This window comes from Amphiura filiformis, chromosome 2, assembly GCF_039555335.1.
Source record: "Amphiura filiformis chromosome 2, Afil_fr2py, whole genome shotgun sequence".
Classification (NCBI taxonomy): Eukaryota; Metazoa; Echinodermata; class Ophiuroidea; order Amphilepidida; family Amphiuridae; genus Amphiura; species Amphiura filiformis.
In genome coordinates this window covers 52,473,829-52,487,494 of record NC_092629.1, presented here as the reverse complement: position 1 = coordinate 52,487,494, position 13,666 = coordinate 52,473,829, and the positions used below count along the sequence as shown (strand labels likewise).

The following is a 13,666-nucleotide window of genomic DNA, read 5'->3' as shown; positions in this document are numbered from 1 at the left end:
AACCAATTGACCTATAACCTGACATACGGTGACCTAATAGCCTTTTCTTCTCCTAACAACTAATTACTATGCATCCATTGTATAAGTGTTTATTTAATTTATTCAGTGTTATATCATGGTAGGTATTTTGCATGCACCACTATAGATTTTCTATAGAGAGTATAACAAAGGATTTAATGTATTCTATTCATGTACCCTACTTGAACATTTTGAAAAGAATAAATTATGGTTTGTTATGAAACACAGATCTGAGTTACTAGGTTACAGTAAACAAAAAATATATAGGGCTAAAAATGACTTACTAAAATGGTTGAAAGTCACTTTATATGTAGATATATTTTATAAGTTCAGGACATGAGGTGATAAACATATATATGTACTTAATAAATTTGCAAGAAAAAAAAGAAGAGGGGTACTGATGAAAATCGGGGTATTATATCGCCTTAATTCGATTTAATTAATCTAGTTTCATGATCACAATTATTTAGAGATATATTTGGAAACTTTAAAAGAACATAAATATTCTGATAATCATACTTTAAAAGTAAGCATTTGAACGTGTTATTGTACGATTAGGTTAACACCATTAAATACTAGCTACTGATGAAGAGTACAACAAACTAAATCTTGCTGTCAATGTTTTACTGTCACACAGGTCATCATCAACTACAATAAAACCCTACCCATCCGTTAATACTGAACTGGGGTAACATATTCATGATGATTTTATTAAATAGCAAGTTGAAAATATGATGTTTAAGGTTGTATTTTTAAGACTATGCAAAGAAAGTGTTAACATGAAGGTCTTGTTTGCATGTTTTCTCTTCTCATAGTTCTACAGTTTCTCAGGGCTATTAACGTGTTTTATCTGTCATGAAAAGGCTGTAAGCTAGTGTTAAAAAATGCGAGAAAATTACTCTAAGTTTAATGAACATTATGCATAAATTTATACACTAAGTATGGTAAAAGATAAAGTTTTTAGGCCTATCTATTGTGTCGATCAGCATTTCTATCTTATTTTAGCCAATATATCAGGATACTCAAAGTACTAAAACGATTTATGCAGCCGTATTATGGCCTTTTATTGGACAATCTCCCTCACTTCAGGGGCTGTGCAATAATTATGAACTGGGGGGATTTCCAAATAGCGTACCAACAATCTCTTGCCCTCCCGGCCTGCCACAAATCACTTGCCCCCCAGTTTGCATATGTCAAATTTGTGGGATCCCAATTTGCAAATTTTAAAAGGTCTAGATATATAGGACCTACCTATATATTGCGAGTGCAGCAAGCGGGAAAATTTGCATATTTAAAACATTGCTCCGCTGCAACATTATGTTCAAGGATTTTACACCAACCTCCGTCCCTCACCACTGTCACTATATAGCTGAACCATGTTGCATCAGCCGGGGGGGACTTTGTTTTCATTTGACACCTTGGGGATCGTGAGGCATACCTTCTTGGCATTTCACAGCAGGTTTTTAAATTTCTTGGACAAGTTTTTCCTATAAATTTATTGTGTTAAACATGTGTAACAAAAATTGGTAAATGTTGAAAGCAGAAACGAAAAATGGTAATTTGTTTAACCACAACGCAGGGGGGTGTGTGATGGGGGATGTTCCTCCTGAGGAGTAAGAAACTTGTGCAAAATGAAGACCTAATTGAAGCGATTTGATGGACCATTTTGACACTATAGAGTGTAAAATTTTAGGTAGAAAAAGCCCAAACAATTGTGAAATGAGCGGTCCATGAAACCTTTTGCGCGAATTTCGTGGACAAGTTTTCCCTATTATTGTAGGCCTGTAAATTGTGTTAAACAAAAATTGGGAAATGTTGAAAACAGAAGCGGAAATGGTAATATGTTTGGTTGGCCACAATGCAGAGGGGTGTCTGAGGGCGGATGTTCCCCCCCTTAGAAGTAAGAAACTTTTGCATAATGAAGACCTAATTTGGTGGACCATTTTGACACTATAGGCCTAGAGTGTACAATTTTAGTTTGAAAAGCCGAAAAAATTTGTGAAATGGGCAATTCCCTACATATTCATGATATTAGCTTATATAAATTGTGTTTAACATAAATTGGAAAGTGTCGAAAGCAAAAAATGGCTACTTGTTTGTGCACTACAGGGGGGTGTCTGAGGGGGGATGTAAGAAACTTTTGCAAAATGAAGACCTAATTGAAGCGATTTGGTGGACCATTTTGGCACTATTTTGTGTAAAATTTTAGTTTGAAGTCTGGCAAATATTGAAAGCAGAAGCGAAAATGGCTACTTGTTTATCCACTACGCAGGGGGGTGTTTGAGGGGATGTTCCCCCCTCAGAAGTTGGGAAATTGTTCAAAATGAGGCCCAATTGAAGCCATTTGGTGCATCATTTTTACACTATTTAAATCATTGCTTTACAAGACTTGAGAGTTGAGACTCACAATATTAAAGCATGCATGTATTGGTGTTAAAGTCAGCACGGAGTCCGTCTTAATAATAATACTGACTTGGTGACAAAATGTGATGATGCGCGACAGGCCCTGCATATTGGCGGGCCGGCAGTAATTTCACATGCTTTTACTTTTAGGACGAGGACCCACCTTCAAGCAATGCCTAAAGTAATTGCAGGCCTATTATAAGACCTACTTCCAATCGACCCAACTGTATGTTTTTAGGCATAGGCCTACTATACGTGCAATGTTAACTTTTTTCTCTCCTCCTTTTTGGCTCCAGCGAAGCTAAGGAGTCATCGTCATCAGAACCGTAGGGTTACACAATACAGTGTTGGTTTTTATGCTAAGGAATTTTTTGTGCTTGGCTTTAGGTTTTCAAATTGGTTTCTAAGTTTTGCTAAATAATTTTTTCATCGATTGCACTCCCGATAGAGTTGAAATTCAGTTGAGAAATGTGATTTTTTGGTTAAAAAAGCCACCATAACGAGTTATTACTTGGTTCCCCAGTGTGCTAGAGATTATTTTGGTCTGTATAATTTAACCTTATGTGACAATGGCGCAAAACCAACGGAAGTTTAACATTAAAATGTCTTAAAGATTTTAGTTCTCTCAGGTTCAGATTCAAAAGTTATTTTGACTTTCTTAACTTTTCTTAACTATTTCTTTACAATTTAAATAAAGAAATAGTTAAGGAATATCAAAAAATAGTCATGAAAATTGTCGAATCTTGAATAAATCGGAACAAAATGAATTTCCTAGTGGACTATTTTCCTTGCGCAAGTGCAAATTTTTGCTTTTTTTCGGTAACGCGTTATCTCCCAATGATGTAATGCGTAATTATCCAATCAGTGCTGTCCTTAGAAATTAGCCCCAAAATGAACCAATCACAGACATCGTAATGAACAGTCTTTGGCAGTGGAACAAGTCAACAAACAACCAAGATGTCTGCCCCCACATGAATACACACAGGGCTGTCAACTTTTTGGAATTGCTTGGCGTGAGACAAGAGACGTACCGGGATTTGCCGACTCCAATGTTCATTTTGTACCATGATTATTTGAGCCACGGTAGCTCGAGAATGTGAAAAGCGGGGGGTTAGGAGCAACAAATTATACGTGACGGTGCGTGAGATTTTACTAATTTTCCAGCTTTTTGCGTGAGCTTTACTACCTTGGCGTGAGATTATACTACCTTGGCGTGAGACCGTGAGAAAGTGACCCAATGCGTGAGACTCACGGCCAATGCGTGAGAGTTGACAGCCCTGATACACATGACAGATGTCGCCGGCGAAATTGCACTACGATAAGTCGTAAACATGGTTAAAACAAATGAAATTAAATATGTCAAAGGACAGATTGTTACTCTATTTGGTAAAAATATCCCAAAGAGAGATCGCAAGGTGTCTGGGAGACTAGGAGTAGGAGCAGTACTACCTCTACGATCGATGCAACTTTCAAAGTCGGAAACCACAGCTCAGTCATCAGCCATCATCATGGCATATGCTCATGCACATGATGCACTCATGGACTACATAGCACTGGTACATCATGGGTACATGTACGTAAACCCGGGACGTAAACATGGTAAAGTCATAGTATTACTACTAGCCACTGAGTGAATTCAATCACCAAACCAAACATCCTTTTTCAACTGGCTTTTCAACAACAAAAAAATAGATAATTACGATGGCCCAAATATTTTCTCAAACATAAAAATAATGCCCAAAGACAAGTAATAATAATATAATATTGAATAAATTATGCCCACATAATACGCAACGTCTATCAGTCTGTCAGTTTACTCCAGAACTCTAGTTTCGAATTAGCCTCAAACATCATGGCCCTGACCCTGTTCCTTCCTCACTAGGGCCCTGAATGCCATACGTACGTAAAAACGGGGCACCGTGAAGTCACGTCGCGGTGATGACGTCAGTGTGAGTACCTCGGGCTAGTTTCGAATTTGTACACGTTCTTACGCATTCCATGCTAGAGTGCTTTGCTATCGTTTTTCAGGCAGACAGCAGTGCAATTTTTTGCAGTTTGCACTGGAGGTTCATTCTGTTAATGTTGAAATTTGGATGAAAGTTATTTTGATGAGTCAACTGGATCTTTTGAGCAAGATTTGCCTTATTTTGCCGAAGAGTGAAATGTAATTTTAGCAACATTTTTGATGCAATCGCCTGTTGTGATCGGCTGTGTTTACTTCTGAACTTCCATTATTACACGGTGTCATTCTTCAGCAAATCCGACTAGATTTTGAATGCAATGTAGAATGTGAAGCTATCGGTGAGCAAATTCTTATTTTTTCTGAGACTAGGGGTCGCGTGTTCCTCAAACTTGGTGGGTGGGTGCATCTTGACCCGAGACAGAACAAGTTTGTTTTGGCAAGTGGGTCAAGGTCACCCGAGGTCATTTGAGGTCAAATTAGTAAAATTGTCATGGCAAGCATTAGAAACTTGGTGGGTACAGTCAACATTTAGAGCCAAATTTTTGGAAGGTCATTTCGGGTCGCCAGTCGTCAGCTGAGCTGAAATTAGAAAAAACTGTCCTATGGGCATGAAACTTGGTAGGTACAGTCAACATTTAGAGCCAAATTTTTAGAAGGTCATTTTAGGGTCACCAGAGGTCACACGAGGTCAAATTAGTAAAAACTTTTGGGCGGGCATGAAATTTGGTGGGTACAGTCAATATATAGAGCCAAATTTTTGGAAGGTCATTTCAGGGTCAATAGAGGTCATCTGAGGTCAAATTAATCAAAAGTGTTGGACGGGCATGGCAGGTACAGTCAATATTTGAGTCATATTTTTGGAAGGTCATTTTGGGGTCACCAGGGGTCATCTGAGGTCAAATGAGTAAAAAGTGTTGGATGGGCATGAAACTTGGTGGGTATAGTCAACATTTAAAGGCAAATTTTTGGAAAGTCATTTCGGGTCACCAGAGGTCATCTGAGGTCAAATTAGTAAAAACTGTTGTATGGGCATGAACATTGGTGGATACAGTCAACATTTATAGCCAAATTTTGGAAAGGTCATTTCAGGGTCACCAGGGGTCATCTTGAGGTCAAATAAGTAAAAACTGTCAATGGGTGTGAAGCTAGGTGGGTATCGTCAACATTTGAGAGTCAAATTTTTGGAAAGACATTTGGGGGGGTCAACAGGGGTCATCTGAGGTCAATGTAGTAAAAACTCTTGGACAGGCATGAAACTTGGTGGGTAAGTCAACATTTAGAGCCAACTTTTGGAAGGTCATTTTAGGGTCACCTGTGGTCATCCAGTGTCTGAGGTCAAATTAGTAAAACTGTCATATGGCCATGAAACTTGGTGGGTACAGTCAACATTTTAGAGCCAATTTTTGAAAGGTCATTTTGGGGTCAACAAGGGTCATCTAAAGTCAAATGAGTAAAAACGGTCGGACAGGCATGAAACTTGGTGGGTACAATCAACATTTAGGGCCAACTTTATGGAAGGTCATTTTGAGGTCACCAGAGGTCATCTGAGGTCAAATTAGTAAAAACTGTCATATGGGCTTATAAATAGGTGGATACAGCCAACATTTATAGCCAAAATTTTGGGAAGGTCATATCTGGGTCACCAGGGGTCATCTGAGGTCAAATTAGTCAGAACTGTCTTATGGGCTTTAAACTTGGTGGGTACAGTCAACATTTGGAGTCAAATTTTTGGAAAGTCATTTTGGGGTCACCAGGGGTCATCTGAGGTCAAATTAGTAAAACTGTCGGATGGGCATGAAACTTGTTAGGTATAGTCACTTTTTAGAGTCAAATTTTGGGAATGTCATTTCAGAGTCACCAGGGTCATCTGAGGTCAAATTAGTATTAACTGTCGTGAAACTTGGTGGTACAGTCACCATTGAGAGCCAAAGCCTTATTCAGACTAACACTATTCTTGACATAGGCCTACTCGCCTGTATATAATTATATTTTGATGTGTTTTGGCCCATTTGGACTCATTTCCACCCGTTTCGTTCCATGTCGCTAATTCCCTAAATTGATTGATGTATCATTGTATGCTCTGCAAATGAGATAGCTACCAACCTACCAGATGTACCTGTTGGGGGAATGTGATCTGTCACATACTCAAATGATTTCACTTGTTGCCCATGCGACTCCAAGAACAATTACTTTCACTGTCACCAAAAAGCGCAGAGCCACAGCGCCATTGGTGCTCTTGTTTTCTTATCTATTTATCTTTTTCTCCCTTTCCTTCTCTTCTCTCCTCCTTCCCCCTCTTTCTTTTTCTTTCCTTTTCCTCCTTCTCCCCCCCTTTCTCTGCGATTTGCCGACTGCAAGATTTTGCCGACAGATTTGACGGATTGGGGGGTGTCACCCCCCAGTGGTGGCGCTACGGGGGGGGGGATGGGACAAGGGGGTATTTACCCCCCCAATATTTTCCATCCCCCAGTTCCCCCCACACACTTTTGAGGCAAAATCACGTAAATTTCCACTTTTTATGGCAATTTTAAGCAAAATTTGCCAATTTGGTCCCCCTGAAAATCACTTTGCCCCCGAAAAAAAATTCCTGGCGCCGCCACTGCCCCCCCTCTAGCGACGGCCCTGCATAGATAGAATTTTAGAAAACTCCACAAAATGAAGAATCTTTACTCTTTTTTTTTTTGCAAATTTCCTTCTTCTACGCCTTCTACATCCCCATGAAAAGCCAAAAGTAAAGCAAATATAAATGAAGTAAAAGAATATTCTGATTTATGGGCATAATTGTTTTATTCACAAGGACTTATCGATTTATAGTAGCCCTTTTTCTTGGGAGGTAGAGGGAGGGGTTAATTTTCCTTCACCGAAGACACACTATAACTTCACCGCCCAAAAATGAATTAAAAACAAACAAAAACAATCAAACCAATATTTTGAACATACTTTCTTTCAATGTTTTCAATATTGTTTGCCAATTGTTCCATCTCCAATCCCACCTCCAAATCCTTCGGGAACCGATCCCATATTCCATTCAGCAGTAAAAAAACAGACCTAAAACCCAGGCCTACAACATTAAATATAATTACTGGTAACAAGTTACTCATTCTTTAAAGTTTCAAATCAGTACTAGTGAAGACACTGTACCACTGTCAAAATCAATCAACATTACGAGTATTGTAAATATACCACTCGACTTGACTTAGTCCTATTGTCCATATGCGTACATGTGCGTGTGCGGTTTGCAAAGGGAAGCTTCTTCGAATATCGCCACGCCGCCAAGCTGTTTTGATTAGTCGGTAATTGTAGACGCTTACACAAACACTGGCACAAACGGTGAGACAGTGAGAACACGGGCGTGGTACATGTATAGAACGATTGCGTGACTCCAAATCCATAAAAGTGAACTCCCAGCATTTTGTGGGAGCTGGAAGTCAAATTGCTTACAGACTGGGAGGGTCCGTGTATTGGGTTGAGTTTTAATGCTATGTAATCTACATTACCAGTCGTTCTCCATGAACCCGAGGGAGGGTCTACACTTGATCCTGGAACCTAGGATTGATTGCAGATATCAGAACCGGGGATGGTCCCCCTTCTCTTTTCGAACTCTGGATGACACTTTATGTGCACATGGTTTTCACCTTGCTGTACACGGGACCAACAGTGTTATGTGACTTCCGAACCACAAGACGAGCACACCACCTATGACAGCATTCAAGCTTTGACTTACATTTGGCGGACATGCGTGTGAAAAAAATATTTAGGGGTGAAAACAGTCAAAATTCTTGATTGCTTAAATGTTTCTAGGGGTAAAATGTCACACATTTTCAGATTTTGGCACTTAAAACCCCTTATTTTTCACTGATTTTGAGAAAAATTCATTTTTTGGTCCAATTTTGGCCGAAAATGGCCGTTTTGGGGTGACAAATATTTTGACTTGCTAAGTTCCTGTGAGTGTATGAACATGAAAACTACTGAGTAGTGCCTAATTTTTTATGCTAATTATGTGACAAAGGTACATTTGTGACATTCAAATCATTAAATGGGATAAATCTGTTTCTTTATTTTTGTAACAGGGTTAGAAAGTTGGAGGTCAGGGTGACAATTGATTTGGGAAAAAAAGAATTTTTTGCCTAATTTTGAGCTTGAAAAAGCCATAACTCCTCAATGGTATTAGCTATTGAGATGCTTGTTGTGTCTTTATGTTCAGTATTTCACTAGCTAAATAGTGGTATAAAACTTGACACAGTTGAATGTACTGACAAAAATTAAAGTAGTAATATGTTACCCCTACCCCTAACATTTCAAGTGGTGTGAAAAAAAAATAAAGGCCTTTTCATAAAAAAATAAGTCCTTCAAAACTGTGAGGTTTAAGGCTAAACAAATATAAACTTGCTATAGCCAAGACCTCCCTCTAGAGCAAGTTTATGTTTGTTTAGCCCTGAGAGTCCCAGTTTTGAAGGACTTATTTTTTTTGCGCCAATTTTCGCTCAAATTTGAGGGCTTCGGGCAGAAATATGCCTGTACAGTGCTATGGGGAAAATTTTCAAGTTGACAATTATGCATTTTTTATGTCAGATTCAGTTTCTACACAAAATTTCACCCCAGAAAATGTTCCTTTAAGTAGGATATCTTTCACTTTAAGTTCCCACCATTCTGTCCGCCAAACGTAAGTCAAAGCTCGAACGCTGTCCTATATCTGCACGTGCTAAGCAGGGGTGAGAAGAAATTCTACAATTTTATTCTGTAAAGTAACTGAACACAATTGTAGGATTTCCGACCTTATAATGGAACAAATAAGGGTTAATGGAATGAATACGCCCGCGAAATGCGCGAATACGGTACAACATGTATTTCATGACTTTTGCAAATATGTTTATTTCTTGACTATCGACCCATATTGTAATGTTTGAATGTTTCCATGTTCCTGTGTATGATGCGTAAGCCTCTTCCTCTTTTTATCGACCCATGTTTAACCAGTCTATTCTCAACATGAAAACAAAGGGAATCTACGCAAATTAATAGGAGTGTCATTTGATGCAATGAGGTGATGGATCATGCTGCAAAGGATTCTGGGTAGGGGAAGATACCACCTCTGAGAAGCAAAATAATTAAAAGTTTTAATTAAATAAGAGTTGGTAGAGATGAGACAACAAACAGATAATTACGTTATTATTTAATTTATTTCGAGTTGTCTGGGTTTTTCCCCGTTGATTGCTTGTCGCTTGGTGAGTGTTACTAGTACTAGTATTTATAACCAAGATTTAGCCATTCCTTCACAGATTTTGTTAGCTACATGTAAGTAGTTGTGAGTATGTAATTTTAGCCCCTACATTCCACAACAGTGTAATTGAGGGTCCAGGGGGCATTTTAGCCCCCCACAACAGTGTGTTGAGGGCCCGGGGGCACTCAACTGAAATTTTGGTAGGGGTGTGCGGCGCGGACGGTGCATCAAACTATGGGAACCAAGAACTGATTTGGGGCAAAATAGGGACTTGATGAACTGAAATTTCAAAATTTTAAAGCCAAATTATAGGATTTGAAGCTAAAAAATTCCAAAATTGTCCAAATTTTGGCTAAAAAGTTACAATTGTCAGAGTTTGAGGCTCAAAGAACTGGAGCATGATCCAAATGTGGTTCTTAAGGAACTGCTGGAGAGCCTGAAAAGGGACCCTGATGACATACCCATGCCACATTTACATGTGAGTGCCCCCTCCGGGGTTGAGGGGGGAGGGGTTAAGTTATAATTGCACAGATGGTTGGTTGGTGGGAATCCATCTGTCCAGGTTGGTGAAAGCAATTTTATAAGCATGATCTATTCCAAAAAAATGTACTCTGCAGCTATAACTGATCAACTTCAAATTTGGTGACCTTATTATGTGGTGTGAAAGTAAAATCAGTCTGAAGTCGGGTATACTGTATTACTGTATTTCCTCAAATAGTCGCTCCCCTTCAATTAAACTGGGGGTGCTAATAATTAACTCGGCAAAGCCCCGTTGAATGCAACATGCAGTCAATATTTCACCTCATGAAAATAGTCTTACCATTGTATGGTACTCATAAACATTCAATATTGTATCATTGTGTTTACCTTGCTCATAGGCATGATGAAGACCTGCTATAGAAAGTGCCCATTGATGTGTCATAATACATTGTGTACATTTGAAGTGATTGTAATTATTGAACCAGAAACCAGGTCAATCATAGACACTAGGGTAAAAATTATAAAAAAAAACCCTTAAAAAGGGATGTGATGGGAGAGTAATGTACGGAAGCAGAAGAAGATAGTCTTGGAATGATGAAATAGACACTGATTTGCATTACTGTAAAACAAGTTAATTTCGCGAGGTATTTAATTTCGCGAATGTCGCGAGGTCTGTAAATTCACTAAATTAAATACTCGCGAAATTGATCCTTGAAAACAGAACACACACAGAAAGCTTGTCAAGCTTTATACATGTATTATAAGCTTATTCTGTCTACACAAACCATCATATTTATTATCCATTTACATCGCTCAGAATACAGCATGAAATTAATTTTTCATGATGAATGGATGTAAAGTAATATTTTTATTTTATTAGTGCACATCCATTTTGTTAATTCTTCTGGACTTATTTGGACGTTCTTTTTTGATATATTTTCAGCTGATATTTTCTTATCAAATCGGCCATCTTTAACACCCCTGAGCACTACCTGCCGATCTAACATTGCCTCTAATTGGTCAATTACGTGATATCTTCACTTTAATCACCAATCAGAATGGAGTTTTGCAAATAATTCACCCCAATTTTTTTGCATGGTGAAATTATTCTAACAATGTTGCTGATTGGTCCAGTCGATAATGAAAGCTTCTTTTTGGCCAATCGGCAGGTAGTTCTCATGGGTTAATTTGTTTATTTCTGAACTCCAGTAATTATGCACAAACATCCTGAAATATGGCATTATGGGTAATATTTTATTTTATTTTTATTTTTATTTTTTATTTTTTTTTTTTTTATTTTATTTTATTTTATTTTATTTTATTTTATTTTATTTTATTTTATTTTATTTTATTTTATTTTATTTTATTTTATTATAGGTTAAATCCATGTGTCTGTTAAAAGCTATGCATGGTCTTCAATCTTTAGGAAGAGGAGAGGAACTTAGCCTAATTGTTACCCACAGCATTGTGGGAAATAGGCAAGGGGCATTGGGAATAAAGTAATCAAATATGGCCGATGGTCCAACACGGAAGTGGTAAAATATTGCAAAACTATCATCAAAATAGACAGTCAATATAATTATAAAAAATCAAGGTTTAATCTGAAATACTAGGTATTCATTGTACATTATCCAGTGTTCAGAGCGATGTAAACGGATAGAAATATGAAAGTTAGTGCAGAATTCTGTGGAGTTAAAAATTTGGCATACTTGTAGGTGTAAGGTAAATAACAAAATTGTCGATCATCGCCAATTCGCGAAATAAAGTACCCGCGAAATTAAAGTGTTTTACAGTATGTTGCCCAGACATCATTTTGGACAGGTAGATTGCTCCTAGGAGAGGCAAAATTAAGGGTAGACGATGTACTGTTGGTAGAAGCAGCCAAAAAATTGATTTTCATTATCTAAATCAAGATATTATTGAAAAATAACACTTTGATGTTTTGCAAAAGTTCATTCTACAAATAATATTCTTTGAAAATTTGCTTTATTGTTGTGAATGAGTTGTGTATGTTTTACAGAAGTGTTGTTGTTTCAGTCCTCTTTACAACATAACTGAAGAACCACAGGACCTACATAAGTATATCTGTGATATTTGAATTTCTCTACACACTCGCAATGAATTGCAGAGCAATGCAATTTTTGCCAAAGCTCTACCAAATCGCAACAATTTAAAACAGTTGCTAACCGTAATGGCAGTGATATAAACAATCTCATTACTGTTAAATACATTCATTTTACTATTATCATTGTGTTGGGCCTATATTTTAGCCAGCTGGGAGTAAAAGGTAAATATTAAATTACCAGTAATTATGCAAATTAGTTTATGGTATATATCCATTTTGTAATAAAATAAAGCATCATTTCCTTTCAAAAATCTGAAACTTACAAGTGAGAAAAGCGTGATTTTGATTAAATATTTGAGTACAACTGAAAATAGTACTTTATTAGTAATTCTGCTCAGGGTTAAATAATAGCGAGTCAATCAATTATGTTTTGAAGCGCAAACTACCGTATTCGTTCCATTAACCGCAAAGGGCACTTAACAAAGTCATTTTGGGCGGGCGCTTACTTTTTACATGGTTTAGGCCTATCTATAAATAAAAGGAAGTCGCTAAATCTTGTTCGCGAATAGACTCAGAGATGATTTCACTTTCAGCTCTGATTTATTCGTACATTGATCGGGTACATATTGCCATTAAACCATCTGAGGTTCATTTTTGCAAAACTATTCAATCACTATGGAAATAACAAAAAAAATGGTCGGTTGCTAGGCCGTTGATGTCAATAACCTTACGGCTCAGGTCATGACCAAAAATGCGCGTGCGATTAGTGGCGAGTCACGCACCCTGACACGTACTGCATCTGGGTTTATAGGTCGCGCGCCGCAGAGGGTTGTCTGATGGTCTGAGGAGGGGGGTGGTGTCCACTCAGAATTGAACACTTTATCAAAATAAAGGCCTAGGCCTAATTGAAGCCATTTCGGGGACCGTTTTTGTTTTGTCATTGCTTTAAAGTGTACAGGTGTCCAAAACAGAAGCCAAAAGCGGACACTTCTTTATACGCAGGGGGGTATCAAGGGGTTGAGTATTTGAAAAAAAAATCAAAATAAAGGCTCAATTGAAGCACCATTTTGACACTAATGCTGTTATCATCGTTTAAAACGTAAGTGTACAGCTGTCCGAAGCAGAAGCAAAAACGGACACTTCTTAATACCCAGCGGGAGTGGGGGGTGGCCCCCTGAGTAGGCCCTATTTGAAAAAAATTCAAAATAAAGACCGAATTGAAGCTATTTCGCAACCCACTTTGACACTATAATAGTTGTTATCGGATGTCCAAAACAAGCTTCTTATCAATACGCGGAGGGAGGGTGTCTGATGGAGGGTGCGCCGGGAGGAGGGGGCACTCGAATATGAAAGTAACATAAAATTCAGTGCCATTAACCGTAAAATATAACTTTCTGGGCAACGTTTTGTGAAAATTTGCCTTTTTGAAACTGAAATTGCTACAAAAATGTAAAAATTTGTTCACAATGTGCGCGAAGCGCCTAAAATATTTGCAGATTTGGTGTAAATTTCTTTTTAA

The 13,666-nt window shown here is 37.9% G+C and overlaps 1 protein-coding gene across 1 annotated transcript in view; it reads left to right on the top strand.

Annotated features, from left to right (window-relative positions):
- LOC140146363 (GDP-D-glycero-alpha-D-manno-heptose dehydrogenase-like) overlaps positions 1-13,666 on the top strand; it is a 43,032-nt gene that overhangs the window by 14,862 nt on the left and 14,504 nt on the right. The window lies entirely within an intron of this gene.